Genomic DNA, 17,836 nt, shown 5'->3' on the forward strand with positions numbered 1-17,836 from the left:
TTCGGATTCGGCTGAATTTGGCCCTTGTGGGTTCGGTACGTGCCGAAGTCCGAACTCCCCCACTTCGGATCCGTTCAATTCGGCAGGAATTCAAAGTTCGGAAAAAAATTCGGCCGAATAAAGCCATTAAAAACACAATTGCGCCTTTCCGCGGCTCTGGGGGGGGCATTTTTGGGGTTAGAGGTCCCAAACTTTCGGCAGAGCTTCAAAGGACGTTTATTGACAGACTCCCCAAGTTTTGTAAAGATTGGGTCAGGGGGGGCTGAGATATGGGCCCTGAAAGGGGTCCCCCCCACCTTTAATGTGCATCTCTCAGCAGAGCTTGCCGCCCACGCACAAAGCTCCCAGCCCCGACAACAGCTGAGAAATTTGCAAAACAACTGCAAAACAACACAACCTTGTTAAACAACACCTTTGCAACACACAACTGAAACCTCCCCCCTCAAACCAGGGAGCGAGAGACTCAAGGGAGAACACACACCCCAGGCAGAACCGACGAAAGCCCCCTTTGGCTTCCCCCCCACCCACAGAAACTGGTCCCTCCCCACACACACATAGACTGCTTTCCCCCCCACACACACACATACACAGGAGGAAAATTATAGATTAAAGCCCCCAAAGGGGTCTTACTGTGGCTGTCTTCTGTTCCATCAAGAGGGGCTGAAGAGGACTTGTAATCCAAGATGATTCCAATTAGGCATGGAACGTTTTGCTCTGGAGATGCACAGGATCGGCTGATCCATTCATCCCAATAGGGAAAAGGGGAAAGGGGAAAGGGGAAAGCCCATATCTCGGGACCCCCTGACCCAATGTTCACAAAACTTGGGGGGTATCTTAAGAACACTGCTCTGAAACTCCGCTCAAAGTTTGGGATCTGCACCCCCAAAAATGCGCCCCCTGCAGCCATGGAAAGAGAAAAGGGGGGAGGCGATATTTCTGCCCCCACTGAACCCATCTTTACAAAACTTGGGTAGTATCTTAAGAATAATTCACTGAAGCTATGCTAAAAGTTTGGGGGCTATATCCCCAAAAAAGCGCCCCCTGCAGCCACATAAATGGAAAAGGGGGGAGGGAAAATGGGGAGAGCCCATATCTCGAGACCCCCTGACCCAATGTTTACAAAACGTGTGGGGTATCTTAAGAACACTGGTCTGAAACTCCGCTCAAAGTTTGGGATCTGTACCCCCAAAAATGCGCCCCCTGCAGCCATGGAAAGAAAAAGGGGGGGAGCCCATATCTCGGGACCCCCTGACCCAATGTTTACAAAACTTGGGGGGTACCTTAAGAAGCTTCATCTGAAGCTCCAGTGAAAGTTTTGTGTCTGTACCCCAAAAAATACGCCCCCTGCAGCCACAGAAAGGAGCGAATGTGCACAAGCACCCCACACACACACACGAGGATTTCGCTCTCTCTCTCTCTCTCCCTGGCCGGGCCGCACATCAGCTGATTCCTCCAGTACTCAATCCTGACTGATTGGCCAGAAGAAGACCCAGCTTGCCCACCGATTGGCCGGGGGAGGAGAATGCTGCTTACTGACGGTTATGCTGCTTACTGACGGCCGAATTTGCCGAATTTATTCGCGAACTCCCGAACTCGCTGAATTCGCCCCCCCCCCGGTTGCCTGCCAGTTTTGAGTTCGGTTCCTCCCGAACTAAAAACCACCGAATCAGGGGAAATTCGGCTGATTTTCAGTTCGGGCCAAACCGAATTGACAGCCCTACCTACACTCCCAACCCAATGGGAAAGCTGGATGGGTGAGTGGCAGGCAAAGAGCAGGCCCAAACAAGTACTGGGGTGGAAAGAGGCAATGGGGATTGGGGGAAGACGGGGGTGTGGTATTGGGAGAAAGGGATAAAAAGGAGTCTCTCAAAGACCAGGCTGGGGAGGAAGCAGCGCTGGCCACCTCTGGGAGACAGAGAAGAGGGATCAGCTAAGAGGAGAAGGAACAAGGTGGTATAACCTCCTTCTCTCTCATTCTGAGGCCTAAGAAGGACTCCTGAACCACCCACACCATGGCAGCCGGGCACCCAGGTTCGGGCGCTCAGGTGAGGCATCACAGACTATATAATCCATTTAGTTTTGGACAGAAAAAAGATAGTGATCTGCATATATACACATCCACCACTAGATATGTGAGTTCTTGGCAGGAGGATGACTCGACCTTAGTGAGACATAATTTAATAAGATTACATACAAAATATAGTCATTAAAGCTTCCAGCTGCACTGATCCTTCCATGGCACTGAATGAAAATTGAAATTTTCTTTCGAGGCATCATTACATCCTTGTTGTGGTAAATCCAATGCTTTGAATCCATTAACCTTTCATTGTGTGGTGCTACCATCCAGTTCTAAAGATTAGCTACTGACACATTTATCAAAGGATGATAAATGAGCTGTCCTTTTAGATGTCTGATTATTTGACCTTTATTCAGTTAAAAGCACAAGGAGCTGACGATGTTAAGTGGCTGCCAGTTCAGAATGAAATTGAAACCCTGGAAATGAGTGCTTGGAATTGTCTTCAGGGGTGTGAAGTTAGGTCAACAATTTAAGTTTAAATTAAACAAAACAAAATCAGATGTAAACCGTTATTTCATTAATGGGGTTGTTATGGAGAAAAACAAAAGTGCCATGTTCTTTTAGCAGGCCCTTCTATTCTACACGGACCATGTCCTGCTGTTATTCTCCACTGTCATTTGGCAAGTCCTGGAGACAATCTTGAAAGGAAAATAATGTCCCCTTTAGGCATTTAATAAGCTACAAGTTTCCCACTCAAACATGTGAAAAAATATAATACTGTGGTTTGTAATTTCATACCAGAATAGAATGCCTTGATCCCAAATATGGATCTTGTTTTAAAACTTGATCCTATTGTATTGGTCTAATCAGTGTCTTCTAATTTCAGGATGGTATTCAGGAATGATCTTAATAAATAAAAAATAATGCTTTAATTCAGCTAATTGAGATAAAAGTGCAGTACTAATGATAATAAAGAATGTTAAGTTAATGTGAATAATTTTGAAGTGCCAGTAGGAAATAATTAATTATGCTACAGATTTTATAGTGTAGCCTCAAATTCTTTGGTCACATTAGAGATATTTTATACTGAAACTATTAGAAAATATTCAGAGATCACCTTCTAAGAAAGAAATGGTGCTCTCTTCCCATGCTGTGCCCACAGGGAGGAAGGCTTGGAATGAAAGTAAGTTGGCATAGTTGTAGCAGAAGTGCTATTTTCCATTAAGACACATCTATTCACTGGCTAGAAGAGTATTTTAGCTAAATGAACTACAGTGCATGCAGTTATTCTCTCACGTTTAATTTAGAATTACATTATGAAACTGATAGATAATTAAAAAAAAATCTCAGTTAAGGCAATATTGGTTTTATTGGGGAGGAAAGGAGATATAACAACTTTTGAATACGAGAGACAGCAAATCAGACTCTGGGTTTGCTCCCTGCCTATTAGCACAAGATCTTTTGGTGTAGTTCATTGCACAGGAGATGACTGTTAATGTGTTTATTGGAGGTAGTTATGAAGAGCTGGTTAAATTGTATTCAAGTTTTTTCATTTAAAAACTGTATCTTCTCTGGAGAAAATATGGTCCTGTAAACAGGACGTGCATGTGCAAAATTGATTGTATGTCTTGGTGAGTCTGATAGGCTGCAAAGAAAATTACCAGTAAGGTGGAAAAAGAAGTTCTGCATTACAATCCCAAAGAGGTGTACTGTGAAGTATGTTTCATTGGATTAAATAGCATTTACTCCCTAGTAAGTGTGATTAGGATTACAACCTTGGAGTCTCACAATCTACATGGTTATTTTGTTGTACAGAAAGAAGAATTTGGCACATAGGAAGCTTGCATACAACTTTGAGAGGTTTTGGAATAACTAATATTCTGGTACTTCTGATTGCACAGGTGGAAAATGGTGCTGGTTGTTTTTGTTAAACATTTAGACCACTGTCCTATAATCTTCTTAGGATCTGGTGATTGCTCCCATTCTCTGTGCCATTGGAATATCCCCTTCACTCAGTTACCAGCATTTCTCAAGAGTCTAATGTCTGCTTTGGTGTTTTGTTCTCAGGAATACAGGCAACTTGCACACAAGAAGTTGGGTTAGTAGTGAGTCACACCATTGGTTTATCAATGTCAGTATTGCCTACTCTGACTGGAAGCAGCTTTCTGGGGTCTTAAACAGAGATCTTTCACATCATCTAGTACCTGATCTTTTTAAAAAGAGATGCTGAGGATTGAACCTGGGACTTTCTGCATGTTAAGGGGCCAAGCCATGGCCCCTTCCCTTGCCAAATACGGTCTTTGTGTCTAAACAATACCACCTTACTTTCACAGATCTGACTCACCCCATATGAGAATTACAAGTCTCATTAAAGATTGAGATAGTATTTTTAGTGGAAAGAAATGTAAGAACCCAAATACAGACAACAAACTAGCCACCACAGCAAAAGATGAATGTAAATAATCAATAACAGCATATGCTGAAGAAGATGTGATGGCATATACTATCAATGAAAGTAACAAACCGTGATGGAGAGTAAATATCATGTTAAACTTCCTCTGCCATTTACCCCCCTCCCAAACAAAAGGATACATTTATAAACAGAAAGTGTCCGAGTCTGATTTATGACTGTTATAACTGACACACTGCAGGATTGCATAAAAAATAAACAAGTTAACCCAAGGTGCTTAGATTCCATCTTCACTATTGGATTCTTTCCCGTTATTTTAAAGGGTTTGTCTGCTGAAATGATCCGCTTTTATAAAATACAAATGGTTTAATCTGCAGACAACAAAGCAAACTGGCTGCTTTGTTTAGATAGTTTGGTAACAAATGATACCATGTCTTACATGCTCAAGATGGCAATCTATAACATCCACTCTTGAAACAATTTCTCAGGGAAGAATAAATAATTAGAAATGATTCAGGGAAGCCACCAGAAGGGTTGTGGAAGTCTCAGCATTGCTGATTTTCTTGATCGGTCCTTTTTTTCCAATTAGAACTTTATTGTTGTTGTGTGTTTTTTTTTTTTTTTTTAAATTGGTTATAGAACTGGATGGTAAAATAATAATTGCCACATGTAAGCAGAAATGGGGTAAAGAAAATCAAGTATGATCAAAGAAAAGTGGTTAGTGTAGATCTTTCTAAGGAGAAAGGTAAAACTGAGATAAAGCTTCTGACAGTAGAAAATTCACCCGTAAATCTTCCAGATCATGTATCAAAATTTACATGGAAAGAGAAGCCACTAGGAGTGTGCATAATGACACACACACACATATATATTTGGTATTTTCAGTGGGGGGGGGTACTGGTATGGAACAAAGGCAGCAATAAAGGGAGCCGAAAAAGTGGATCATAAATAATGCCCCAGAGAAGGCCAGCGGGGTGGATCTGAAAGATCCGTGTGTGTGTGTGGCATTTTTTTGCTTCGGGTTCATAAAACCAGAAAATTTTCAAAAAAATTGGGTTTTCCAGGTTAGATTGCCAAGCACGCTGAAATATCTTAGAATGGGAGGATGCATCTAAATCAGCCACTCTAGGGTGCTTTGGGAGGTAAATCCAGCAATGCTGCACATAATCTCTTGATCCCTTACACGGCATGGTGTGAGATTAATGAGCAGTATCTCTCTGCACAATATTCTGTAGGCATAGAAAAGCAAGGTGGGGTTGTTGACTGAGCTTTGAGCCAGGGTGGCCTGCCCAAATGCTGGCAAACCAGACTGGGTAGACACTTTGGGATCCCACACTAACCAAGTAATTTTCCAAGCATAGGTCAGAAGTTTTAAGGAACCCTTGTTAACACGTACAATTGTGCTCGTTGTCTTTATTTCAGGGTATGGGGCAATGAGGAATTTGAGACAACCAAAAGCTGCTGCAATTCTAGCTTACAGTTTTAAAGACAGAGACTCCTATGTCTCTTGAAGCAGGAAGAAATTCAGTAGATGCCTGTTTCCCAGTCATGTCGCTTCAGTGACTAAAAAAATGCATATCGCTTAGACTTCTCTATATTATACATTTACAAAGGACACAGAAACATTGTTTATCTAAAGGTTAATGGTCCACTTTAACTATTGTTGATGGCACTCGAGGCCATGTGAAAGTTCTATTTGTAGAACTTGGTCAATGGCTCGCTCATGCAAGCACACTGCCATGCTACAGCCCTGCTTGTGCAAGGCAGCCCTCTGCTAGCCGCCCCAAGCAAGATCCAGTAAAGTCAAAAAGTTGTCGTAACAATTATCACCTATTTATTTGTGATTAACTGCTACCTTCTCCAAACCAGTGAATCAGACAGCTGTGATGATTATCTGTAGAGTTCATTTAATTAACCATAATAGTCTGAAAAGATTTAACAAGGGTTTCAAAGTTCAATTGCCATCATTAAAGTACCGTGATTTCTGTGCTTTAACTGAAATGTTCTCTTGCAGTATAGGCAGACAGATTCCTCAGAGCTATTTCTAGAATTTCTCAGTCAATTGTCATTCTAGTTGACAATTGTGTGGTTCTTGCCAGATTACCTGATTACAGAAATTGGGAATACAACACACACACACACACACACACACTCACACCCAGTTCTCCTTCTAAAGGGACAGCACAGTATTTTGGTATGCATTCATATGTATCTTTCAAGATTGTCCCTGTATCCACATTAGATCTTCAGTAAACTTTAATGATGCTTCTACAATTCTCCTCATCTGGATTTTTAACTACTTGATCTTGTTTCCAACGGAAAACAAATGCATTTGGGATCTTTAATGTTTCCTGTTTCAGAATCCGGTACAGATCTATTGCTAATAGTCACATAAAGCACCATGAAAAAGCCAGATTGATATGATTGCAAGACACCAGTCTTATATTAAGATCTTTTTTGCAATGTGTTTTGTCCTTGAGCCGAAGCACATGAATGGATGAAAAGTGATATAACAATTCTGTATTGGTAGTTCCATCAAATGAGCTTTGGTAGTTCCAGAGTTAACCTAAGAACATAAGAAAGGCAATGCTGGGTCAGACCAAGGTCCGTCAAGTCCAGCAGTCTGTACACACAGTAGCCAACCAGGTGCCTCTACGAAGCCCACAAACAACTACAGCAGCATTATCCTGCCTGTGTTCCAAAGCACCTAATATAATAGGCATGCTCCTCTGATCCTGGAGAGAATAGGTATGCATCATGACTAGTATTCATTTTTACTAGTAGCCATGAATAGTAGCCTCTCCTCCATTAACATATCCACTCCCTTCTTAAAGCCTTCCAAGTTGGCACCATCCCCACATCCTTGGGCAGGGAGTTCCACAATTTAACTATGTGTTGTACGGGGGGGGGGGGACTTCATTTCATCTGTTTTGAATCTCTCACCCTCCAGCTTCAGCAGATGACCCCACATTCTAGTATTATGAGTGAGGGAGAAAAGCTTCTCCCTGTCCACTGTCCATACCATGCATAATTTTATAAATCTCTATCATGTCTCCCTTTAACCACCTTCTTTCCGAGCTAAAGAGCCCTAAGCATTTTAACCGTTCCTCATAGGGCAGTTGCTCTAGTCCCCTGATCATTTTGGTTGCTCTTTTCTACACCTTCTTAAGCTCTGCAATATCCTTTTTAAGGTGTGATGACCAGAACTGTACACAGTATTCCAAGTGTGGTCACACCATAGATTTGTACAAGGGCAATATGATAGCAGCTGTTTTATTCTCTATTCCTTGTCTAATTATGACTAGCATGGAATTTGCCTTTTTCACAGCAGCCGCACACTGGGTTGTCATCTTCATTGAGCGATCCATACCACCCCAAGATCCCTTTCTTGGGCTGTCACTGCCAGCACAGATCCCATCAGTGTATAGGTGAAGTTGGGATTTTTTGCCCCAATATGCATCACTTTCCAGTCGCTCACATTGAATCTCATTTGCATTTTAATGCCCATTCCTCCAGTTTGAGCTCTTCACAGTCTGATTTTGTTTTAACCACCCTAAATAATTTGGTGTCTTCTGCAAACTTGGCCAGTAAGTTCCATCTTACTGTTCAGCAACTCCTGTGCATTTGGCAGGTGCAGCACCAAACTTGAAATCCAGTCCTTAAAACATGATAGTGCTGGCTTCAGCTGACTCTACAGGGCTGTCTAGGACATGTTAAATACTGGGATTAATCTTTTTGATAGTGTATCTATGGACCATTGAAGAATGGATAAAACTCATTGCCAAATGTTGCAAGAAGAATTATTGGTGATTGGGTAATTAGTTTTCCTGATACACTTCCAGGTTCCTCAAGGGAAACTATCCAACATTTAATCAGTAATAAAACAGTTGGCTCCAGAATACCAGTATCACTGACTCCCTAGAAAAGCTTCTGCCAAGGAGATGTTAGTCAACCTGAAAAGAGCAGTTCCTTTGTTACTAGGGAACTGCATTAATGTTTAACAAGATGACTCTCAATTTACAGGAGAGTTTCCATCTTAATGCCACCCATTATAGATATGTCTCTCATGATGCATACTATGTGTTATGATATTGGTGTGGAGGAGGAATCATGTAATGTGGAAACATTTGCATGGTGCTATACATCTGTCACTGCTGGCAAGAAGATATACTTGACAGTGGTATTGTTCACACAGTGCAAGTGCTCCCTCGTACATTTCAGGAAAAAACAAATTCAAATGCCCTGTGTTCTATTCATAGAATCATAGTTGGAAGGAGTCATACAGGACATCTAGTCCAACCCCCTGCTCACAGCAGGATCAGCTTAGAGCATCCCTGGCAAGTGTTTGTCCAGCCTCTGCTTAAAGACTTTCAGTGAGGGGAGCTTACCACCTCCCTAGGTAGCTGATTCCACTGTCAAACAACTCTTACTATAATCCCCCCTTAATATCCAGCTAGTATCTTCCACCCGCAATTTAAACCCATCATTGCGAGTCCTATCATCTGCTTCCAGCAGGAGCAGCTCCCTGCCCTCACATGTGACAGTGCTTTACACTGAATCAGACCTTTAGTCTATCAAGGTCAGTATTGTCTGCTCTGACTAGCAGCAGCTTTTCAGGGTATCAGGCAAAGGCCTTTTGCATCCCTGACTATCTAATCTTTTTAACAGGAGATGCTCTCTAGAGTTGCCAGGACCCTCTTAACAACTGGCGGGGAGGTTTTGGGGGTGGAGCCTGAGGAGGGGAGGGTTTGGGGAGGGGAGGGACTTCAATGCCATAGAGTCCAATTGCCAAAGCAGCCATTTTCTCCAGGTGTACTGATCTTTATCGGCTGGAGATCAGTTGTAATAGCAGGAGATCTCCTGGAGGTTGGCAACCCTATCTCTGAGTTATGACCCTTCCCCAGTTCCTTTACAATCCCTGCATTCTATTCCTTTCCAATAAAATATAGCACATGATCTAGGGTTCCCAACCTCCATGTACTAGCTGGAGAGCTCCTGCTATTACAACTGATCTCCAGCTGATAGAAATCAGTTCACCTGGAGAAAATGGCCGCTTTGGCAATTGGACTCTATGGCATTGAAGTCCCTCCCCTCCCCAAACCCTGCTCTCCTAAGGCTCTGCCCCAAAAATCTCCAGGTATTTCCCAACTTGGAGCTGGCAACCCTAACATGATCAGATCACAGGGACTTTTAAACATACCATCCTTAAGGTTGGTTCAAGGGCAGCACTTCCAGTTGTGCTACTGGTTGCATATCTACAACAGCCACATGAATTATACAAGCTCCCCTAAGCTCTTGTGCAGCTTCAAAACTAAAGGTCAATTTGGGCAATGGCAAAAGAGGAAGTGGATCACCATTGTAGGATTCAAGCCACAGTACGGACATTTGGAATCTTCCCTGCAAAAATTCAGAATGATAAGTGCAGGTTTTTTTTTTTGAAGGAAATTATTGTTGGATATAAACGTGTTATATATTCATGTCCTGCAGTTTAATTTATGAGTCAAATTAAAATTAACCCAGGCCAGAAATAGTAAATAGGACCTAGGAAATGAAGAAAACAATTGATTTAATAAACACACCGTACCACAAGACCCTAAAAACGTACACTACAAGACAGGATTCAGGCAAAGCTGAGAAAACAGCCCCAAATCTATAGATGTGTTCACCCTTCGATAGTTCCCTCCCAAGGATCACACTGATTGGCAGAGGAAACAGAGAAATTACTGCTCAGCAGCCTTCATTCAGCTGCTGTGAGCATCATTGACAGCTTAGAGCTATCAACCATATTATTTCTTGCTAGAACTCCTCCTAACCCCCTTCCTTATATGGAAGACAGGATTCCAGGCAGTTAGGCCAAGGGGAGGGAGGAGCTGGAAACCATAAGAAGCAGGCAGCCCCTCTCCAGAGGTTAGAAGAGCTTGGGAAGGCTTTGCTTCCATTCAGAGTGACTCAGGTGGACCTTGCTCCATTCAGGGGTCCTTGTTCCAATATAGCTCCTAAGCAGGGTTATTCATTTCATAGCACAATTCTTTCCAAAACTAATGCACACACCCCCAAATAATATTTTCTGTCAGCAAGTAATCCCATATCCAGGTTAATAAAAATTGCTAGTCCTCTTCATTTCACTAAGACTAATTCTGAACATAAATATATTCAATGTCCTTAAAGACAAAATGTGGGAAAGAAAATATTCACAATCAGTATATACAAATGGGCAGGGGAGAAATTCCAAGTAATATTTCACAAATGTCCCTCTCTCCCTCTCCCTCCCTTTCCCTCCCCCCCCTCTTTCTCTCTGTCTCTCTCTGTGGGCATGTGAAAGTGTGTGTGCATACCAGATTTATTTGGACATGTCTATGGCTAAAATAAGTCTTTGCTTTCTTTGCAGAGACTACCCTATAGTAAATTCATGGGTAACAATAACAAAGCTTTAAAGAGAGAAAGAGAGAGAGAAAGAGAGATTGTTTTAGAGCAGATGGCAAAGGGAACACTTAGTGGGGAATACTGTCTTCCACAATTCATTTTGGAATCTGTCAGTAATTCTAAAGTCTAACAGTCCCCGCTATCGATGCCTTTGCAGCACATTAAGCTTTTATGAAAGTAAAAGTTAATTACATATGATGACTAAACTCCAGGGATCATAATTAGCCAGAGTGAATGACTGCACATCAGTAATTAAATGTCATTCCACTTCATCGTTCCAATTTTGAAACCCAGCCCTTAAAATGTCATAGGTGTTGGCTTCGGCTATCTCTATAGGGGTTGTCTCCAAAATGTTAAGCACTGGGCAGAACTTTGTTAACTGGAAGCCATAATTAATAATTAGGTATTGTGAACATCACTGCCACAATGGACAGATCAAACATTTTTCTAAGGTTCTCTGAGGTGAGTGGGAGACAGTGTGACTCAGTCGGATCTCTAATTCTGGTGGCTCCCCCCCCTTTCCTGTTTACACATGAATACTTTTCACATTTACACATGGTTGAGTGGCTGAATTGCTGCCACAGTATTTGGTTACGGAATGTCTAAAAATAAAGTGCCACACAGAAAGCCCTGCCTAATGATTATATGGGACTGAAGAATGGGCATCATTCGCAGAAAGCATCATTTGTGATAACAGATAGGAGTTTTGCCACAAGGAAGTAGACATCATCCACGTGTCTGAGATGTGCCTATGTGGCATCATTCATTAGGTTTTCTAAAAGATCTGCTGGCCCGTGAACTAGTCACACTGACCTTTCAGATCTAAACCAAGTGGTTAGGTTGCTGGATCAGGCCTTAAATCCCTATTCTACCACAAAGCTCACTGTGTTCCCTTGGACCCGTCGCTCTCTCAGACAACCCTGCCTCACAGGTTTTGTATGATAGGATGGAGGTGGGGGTATAAATGCTGGCCTGAGCTTCTTGGAGAAAGGGCAAAATAATGTAATAATAGTAATTCTTATTTAGGAGCCAGATACTCCAGCTGTAGGCATGTAACCTTGGTTTATTTAAGATCACAGATTCAATTGACAAAATCTCCAATGAAGAAATCTTCTGATGGCAAATCTGGGTTGCATGGTGATCTGAGATGCAGAAAACCCGTGTTCAAGATTGGCTGGGTTGGATCCCAAACATCTCCAGTAACTAGGGTTGCCAACCCCAAGTTGGGAAATTCCTCAAAATTTGGGGGTAGAGCCTGGGAAGGGTGGGGTTTGAGAAGGGGAATGACCTTGGCAGAGTATAATGCCATAGAGTCCACCTTTCAAAGCAGCCATTCTCTTCAGGGGAATTGATCTCAGAAATTTGAAAATCAGTTGTAATTCTGGGAGATCTCCAGGTACCACCTGGAGGTTGGCAACTTTCATCAGGACTGCGGCTTCTCTTGCATCCTGCTAGCCACACACACCCATTCAGCTCCTGAAGGTCAAAGAACCCTAAAAATGGGGGGGGTCAAAGTGCAAAGGAAGAACTGACAGAAGAGTCACCCTCAGCCTCTCTGTTAATTCTGCCTACACTCTGAATCCAGCCCACCATTAGAATGTAGTTTGGTGGGTCAATGGTTTAAGTCAGGATCTCATATTCTATTTGCCATTCTTTACTGAGAGCTGGTTTATGCAAAATTGTTCCTAAATTGTACCATTTCCGATGAATAATACATCTTCTGTCCAGTGGCAGACTGGATCTAAAAATATTGGTTGCCAGGAGACAAAGGGGGCCCACCAACAACTATAAAGCTATCATTTAATATTTATTAATTTTTATTTTTAACATATTGTCTACTGTTTAATGGGGCCCAACTTCATCAGGCACCCACTTGCCATCGGGCGAGCTGACACAATGGCCAGTCCGCCACTGCTTCTGCCACATATTGCAGGGGGGACCTTCCTGTGGATTCAAACAAACAAGTGAAAAACCCAAGTATCACTCTTGTCCTGAAGAAAAGGGCATGCAAGTCAATGGGAAGAAACAGCCAAGATCATTTAATGAAGAGAGAACAGATTGTGATTTTGCTTCCCCTTTGTGTGAATCAAACCCATGATTCTTTATTTTTGCACCATTTTCTTTTCCCTTGTACCACATTTGTTCACTACAATATGTTTGCAATTAATGCTATTTATGCACCCATAAATCAATTAATGATGGCTGTATTCATAATCACAGCATCAACTGCATATTAAAAACTACACATGCATAGACAATCAAACTTGGACAACTACATTAACAATGAAATGTTTGCTAAAAAGTTTAACAAATGTAACGAGTTATTTGTTACAAGATTTTTATCCTGCCTTTATGCATCAGTCCAAAGCGGCTAAGAAGGTGGTCCTCTTGGAGCAGAAGGGCAATTAAAATTATGGTATAACAATACCAAAACAACAACTCTTAGACAAAAGAACATAAAATAGAAAAAAAATCACATACAATAACAGAAGTCACCTTCAAACACCCTGAACAAGCAGGTATTGAAAAGTCAGTTTGCGTGTTTACAAACTCTGTATGCCACCTCTCCAGAGACATACTTGAGGTGGCTTACGGTGAAAACAATACAACAAAATCAAACAAGCCATGAAAAACAAGCCAGGACACTGAAAAGAAAAGCATAGAACTAACACTGAGCAGCCTCAAATGATATTCATAAAACAGTCCTCAGGTTAGAAGCAGACTGTAACACAGAAAGCGTTGGTAAAAATAAACATTTTGGCCAGGCATCTCAATGTAGGCACCAGGCAAGTCCCAAGAGGGGAGGACATTCCAAAAGCATGGTGCCTTCCGCTGAAAAAGCCCTGTCTTTGGTCACCCCCACCTGCCTCACTTCTGCAGTTGACAGTGCAAAGGGAAAGGCTTGGGAAGTGGTTCTTAACTGGCAGGCTAGACAGTTTGGGAGGAAGCAGTCCAGAAAGCTGTTGGAAGTACACATGTCCTACAAAAGACTGATAGAGCACTGATGTGTTGCCTCTGGGAGCGTGTTCTGCAGAGTAGGGACCGTGATAGAGGAGGCCTGCAAATGGGCAGAGGCTTGAAAGAGTGAAGGGGCAGAATAAAACAAGTTGCAAGAGCTTGAAGCCTAGGCTCATATGAAAACAGGAGAACCTTAAGGTATGTAGACCCCCCCAAAAAAACAAAAACAAAATTGGGAACATTTGCTGATCCCATATAGTCTCTGCCACAGAAAGTATCCAAAGCTCAGTCTGCACTCTGCACGTTCTCCTTTATTTTAACTTGTATGCCTTTCACAAATCTCAATATTTACTGTGGTCATAAAAAGGTTTAAGATGCAATTTTTGCATATTTATTGAATAAGTGAAATGATAATTGCCTGGACGAAACACATTTTGCTTTTACTCTGCTGGTTTAAATAGCCTGCAGCCATATGTCATCGTTTCTTCTTTCCCACTCACCACCTGAGACAATACTGCCCAGTGCCAGTAGGGTAGACATCAGAGTCCAACAGAAACAGATGGTCAAATTGTAGCTAAGCCAAACAGGCAGGGCAAGTCAAAAGAGAATCTGCATTCTCCAATGACATTTCAGATGCTCTGACAGCCAATGTCAAGCAGAAAGACCTTCAACATTTGAAAAGTTCTGAATACATCACATTAGTTATTACTCCTTCCACAGAGGTGCAATGGAAGATCAGCACATCCTGAAAGACAAAAGAAAAAAACCCATAAAAAGTGTCTCAAACAACTATTCGTACTCTGTGTCCAGTTATGTTCACATTTTTTTTTAAAAAAAGGCAATTGGGGAAATGGTGCAAAGAAGAGCTGAACGGACAATTAATTCCTAAGCGGATTGATCATAAGAGTCTGGGATCTCAGTCCTAAACATTGTGATAGATGTGTCTGCTTGCAGCTCTGTTGTATGTCATGCAAAGCTACACAACAAGCTGTTTTATAGCAATCAGCTGGCATAGCTATTGGCATGCAAGTAGAGAGCTTCCTTTAGCAGCAAGCAGGACTTTGAAATGTTTGTGTGATTCTTGTGCCCAGTGGGGCAGGTTATTGCCATGTTTCTGCTTCCTAATTCCTCAGATTCAAGGCAGAGGAAGTCTATACCTATCCAGGACAAGAAGATTTGTTATCAGTGACCTTTCTCAATCTCAGCTAGGACTGAGTCTCAAAAGTATGAACATGGACACTGTTCAGCAAAAGATGTAAATTTGCTTGCAGTCATCTACCTCAATCCATGGCCATAACCATCCTTCCCTTTGAGCCACTACTTCCTTATTCAGGGCCCAATGCTGTTGTTCTCTCTCATGCCCCTTTTCTTATGCAATAGCAGCAGCTTCGACATCTCTCTCTTTCTCAGTCCTCCCATTCAACTTCTCTTCCTCGTCATCATCATAAGCCTTCCTCTTTTTTCTCTCTTTCTCTTGCTCCACCACTAATGTCAAGCACTCTAGAAAACTGCATGCCCTGATATTCCTTGCCCCAGGAATACTGCTGCATTCCATGCCCCAAAAACAGGAGGCAGAGGTGAGGAGACAGAGAAAGGTGGGATAGAAATGAAGAAAGTAAATAAATAAAGTCTCTGTAACAAAAAATAGTGGGCTTCAGCAGCATCACTAATCTAGACCATTATTCCAAAAGGTTGCATTCCTCAGGCCTGCCCAAGGTCCGGTCTGAGGGAAAGAACTCCATAGATCAGGAGTAGGTTAGGAAGATTTCAGGCATGCAGTATCTAGAACAAATGGTGCATTCTTCTGGCACTATATTACTGGGAACTTTCACCCTGATCCTTCTCCACACCCTTAAATATTAGCATGTTTTTAGCATGTGCAAATGGTATGCAATTGCAGGTTTTTTTCTGAGCCTATTCTTAAAATACCAAGCTCATTCCAAATTGAGCGGAAGGAAGCTTACCCATCATTAATATTTACCCCTCCAAATAATGTTGTTTGTCAATAAATCTCAAAATTATACCATTTTTAGGATTTAGAAAGTGCATTCCTCCTTTTTTGCCTGGGATTCAAACTGCAAGTCAAAAGAAAGATACAATTCTACTAAGTCTAAGGATACTTGGAGAATTGTTTTGGCTATCAATGAATTAACTTTTTAAAGAGAAGAGCATGCTTTAGTTTTATCACAGAAACTTGTTCTCATTTACAGAAACTGAACAAATTTCATAAAGCTTCAAGCATTAATGTGCTAAGAGATGCTGAAGTGACTGGAGTGCTGGGATTCATTTGTTTAATATATTTTATGTCACTTTTCCAAATATGCTCCAAGCAGTTTCTATATACAAATCTAATGTATGACAGGTAAAAATGAATTATTGCATAGTTAATAGAATTAAAAACCAACACCACAAAATTGATTGTGTGGATTGGTACTATGACACACAAGAAGCAGGTGCTGAGACCTTCCACTCAGTGCGGTTTTCTCAACCTGAAATAGCCCTGGGAGCCAGTATTTATTCTTTTGGAGAGGCTGACATAAAGCCATGACATTCAGCCATCCACAGGGCAAATTAGTCCCCCAGGACCATTTCTGGTTGGGGGAAATTTCATGAGGAGGGTCTAAGCTCCTTCAGCAGACCATGCTTCTGATCCAAATCAGGCTCTTGCATACATAGGCAATGTGGAGCTTCCTGAACATATCTGTGACCTGACCTGGGAAAATACTGTGAAAAGATGTAACCAGTACTTACACTTTGAATGCTCCTTGTGGGAGTAGAGGTCTATTCATCTAACAAGCTCTTTGGGTAAAGTGTTTTAGCTGGAGAGTCCATGCTGGTCTTCCTTTGAGTAGTTTAACCATGAAGATACTTCAGAGATTTCTCCTCTCCATTGGCCCCTTCATCATATCTATGATGCTCAGGCTCCTCAATAAAGTTGTGTCCATTTTTCAACCCAGTTCCTGAGTCTTTTTTTCTTCTGCATACCATGATAACAGCATTAGCTGTTTGCGCTATAAACCCACATTGCTAACTAGAGTCCTGGTTACCATCGACTAAATGCTTTTTGGCATTGCTACGGTGGCAGCTGAAGAAGTGAGATTCCTCATGTCCACCATATATTACCAGCCTCACAGAATGTTGGAAGGCTTGCAGCATGTCATTTATCCATACAGTTTATGAATTGAGCAGCCAGTAGCCTAGAAAGTTCATTGTATTTTCTCTTTTTCAAAAAACAGAACCTCTCACTTCAGGAGATTTGTGAATTAAAAGGGCCAAAGGTTTTGTGCATTGGTCGTATAAGGTGATTTCCCACGAAAGGGCAATAGGGGGAAAGGTCTAGCAATGCTTAAACAAAATATGTGGTTAACTACTTACAAACTCCTCAGTACAGGCAATTACATAGGAGGGAAAGATGGACATATGATAAAAATTGTCATGTTGCAGAAAGGATCTGGATCATTATTTTGCAAAGAAACGTCAGCACCAAGAAATAAATGAGATAGTTGTGAAACAGCTCCAGCTATGCCTGGTATGAGCAGCTAGCTTTGGGGCGAATTTCTAAATGTGCATTGGCATAACCCTTAATCCATGTTCTCTACTTCTCTACTAGTGCTCGGGAAACAAAAGAGAAAGGTGGATTAAGGACAGTAGACGTAATTGAACACATGAACACATGAAGCTGCCTTATACTGAATCAGACCCTTGGTCCATCAATGTCAGTATTGTCTACTCAGACCAGCAGTGGATCTCCAGGGTCTCAGGTAGAGGTCTTTTACATCACCCACTTGCCTAGTTGCTTTAACTGGAGATGCCGGGGATTGAACCTGGAACCTTCTACATGCCAAGCAGACGTTCTACCACTGAGCCACAGGCCCTGCCCTTTATGGAGCAAGGGCAGACCTTTTCATTGGGGGAAGGGCTTGTGGCCTGAATACATGAAGCTTCCTTGTACTGAGTCAGATCATTAGTCTGTCAAGGTCTGTTGTCTACTCAGATGAATGGCAGCACTTCAGGGTCTCAGGGCTCCA

The sequence above is a fragment of the Euleptes europaea genome, chromosome 3, assembly GCF_029931775.1.
Source record: "Euleptes europaea isolate rEulEur1 chromosome 3, rEulEur1.hap1, whole genome shotgun sequence".
NCBI lineage: Eukaryota > Metazoa > Chordata > Lepidosauria > Squamata > Sphaerodactylidae > Euleptes > Euleptes europaea.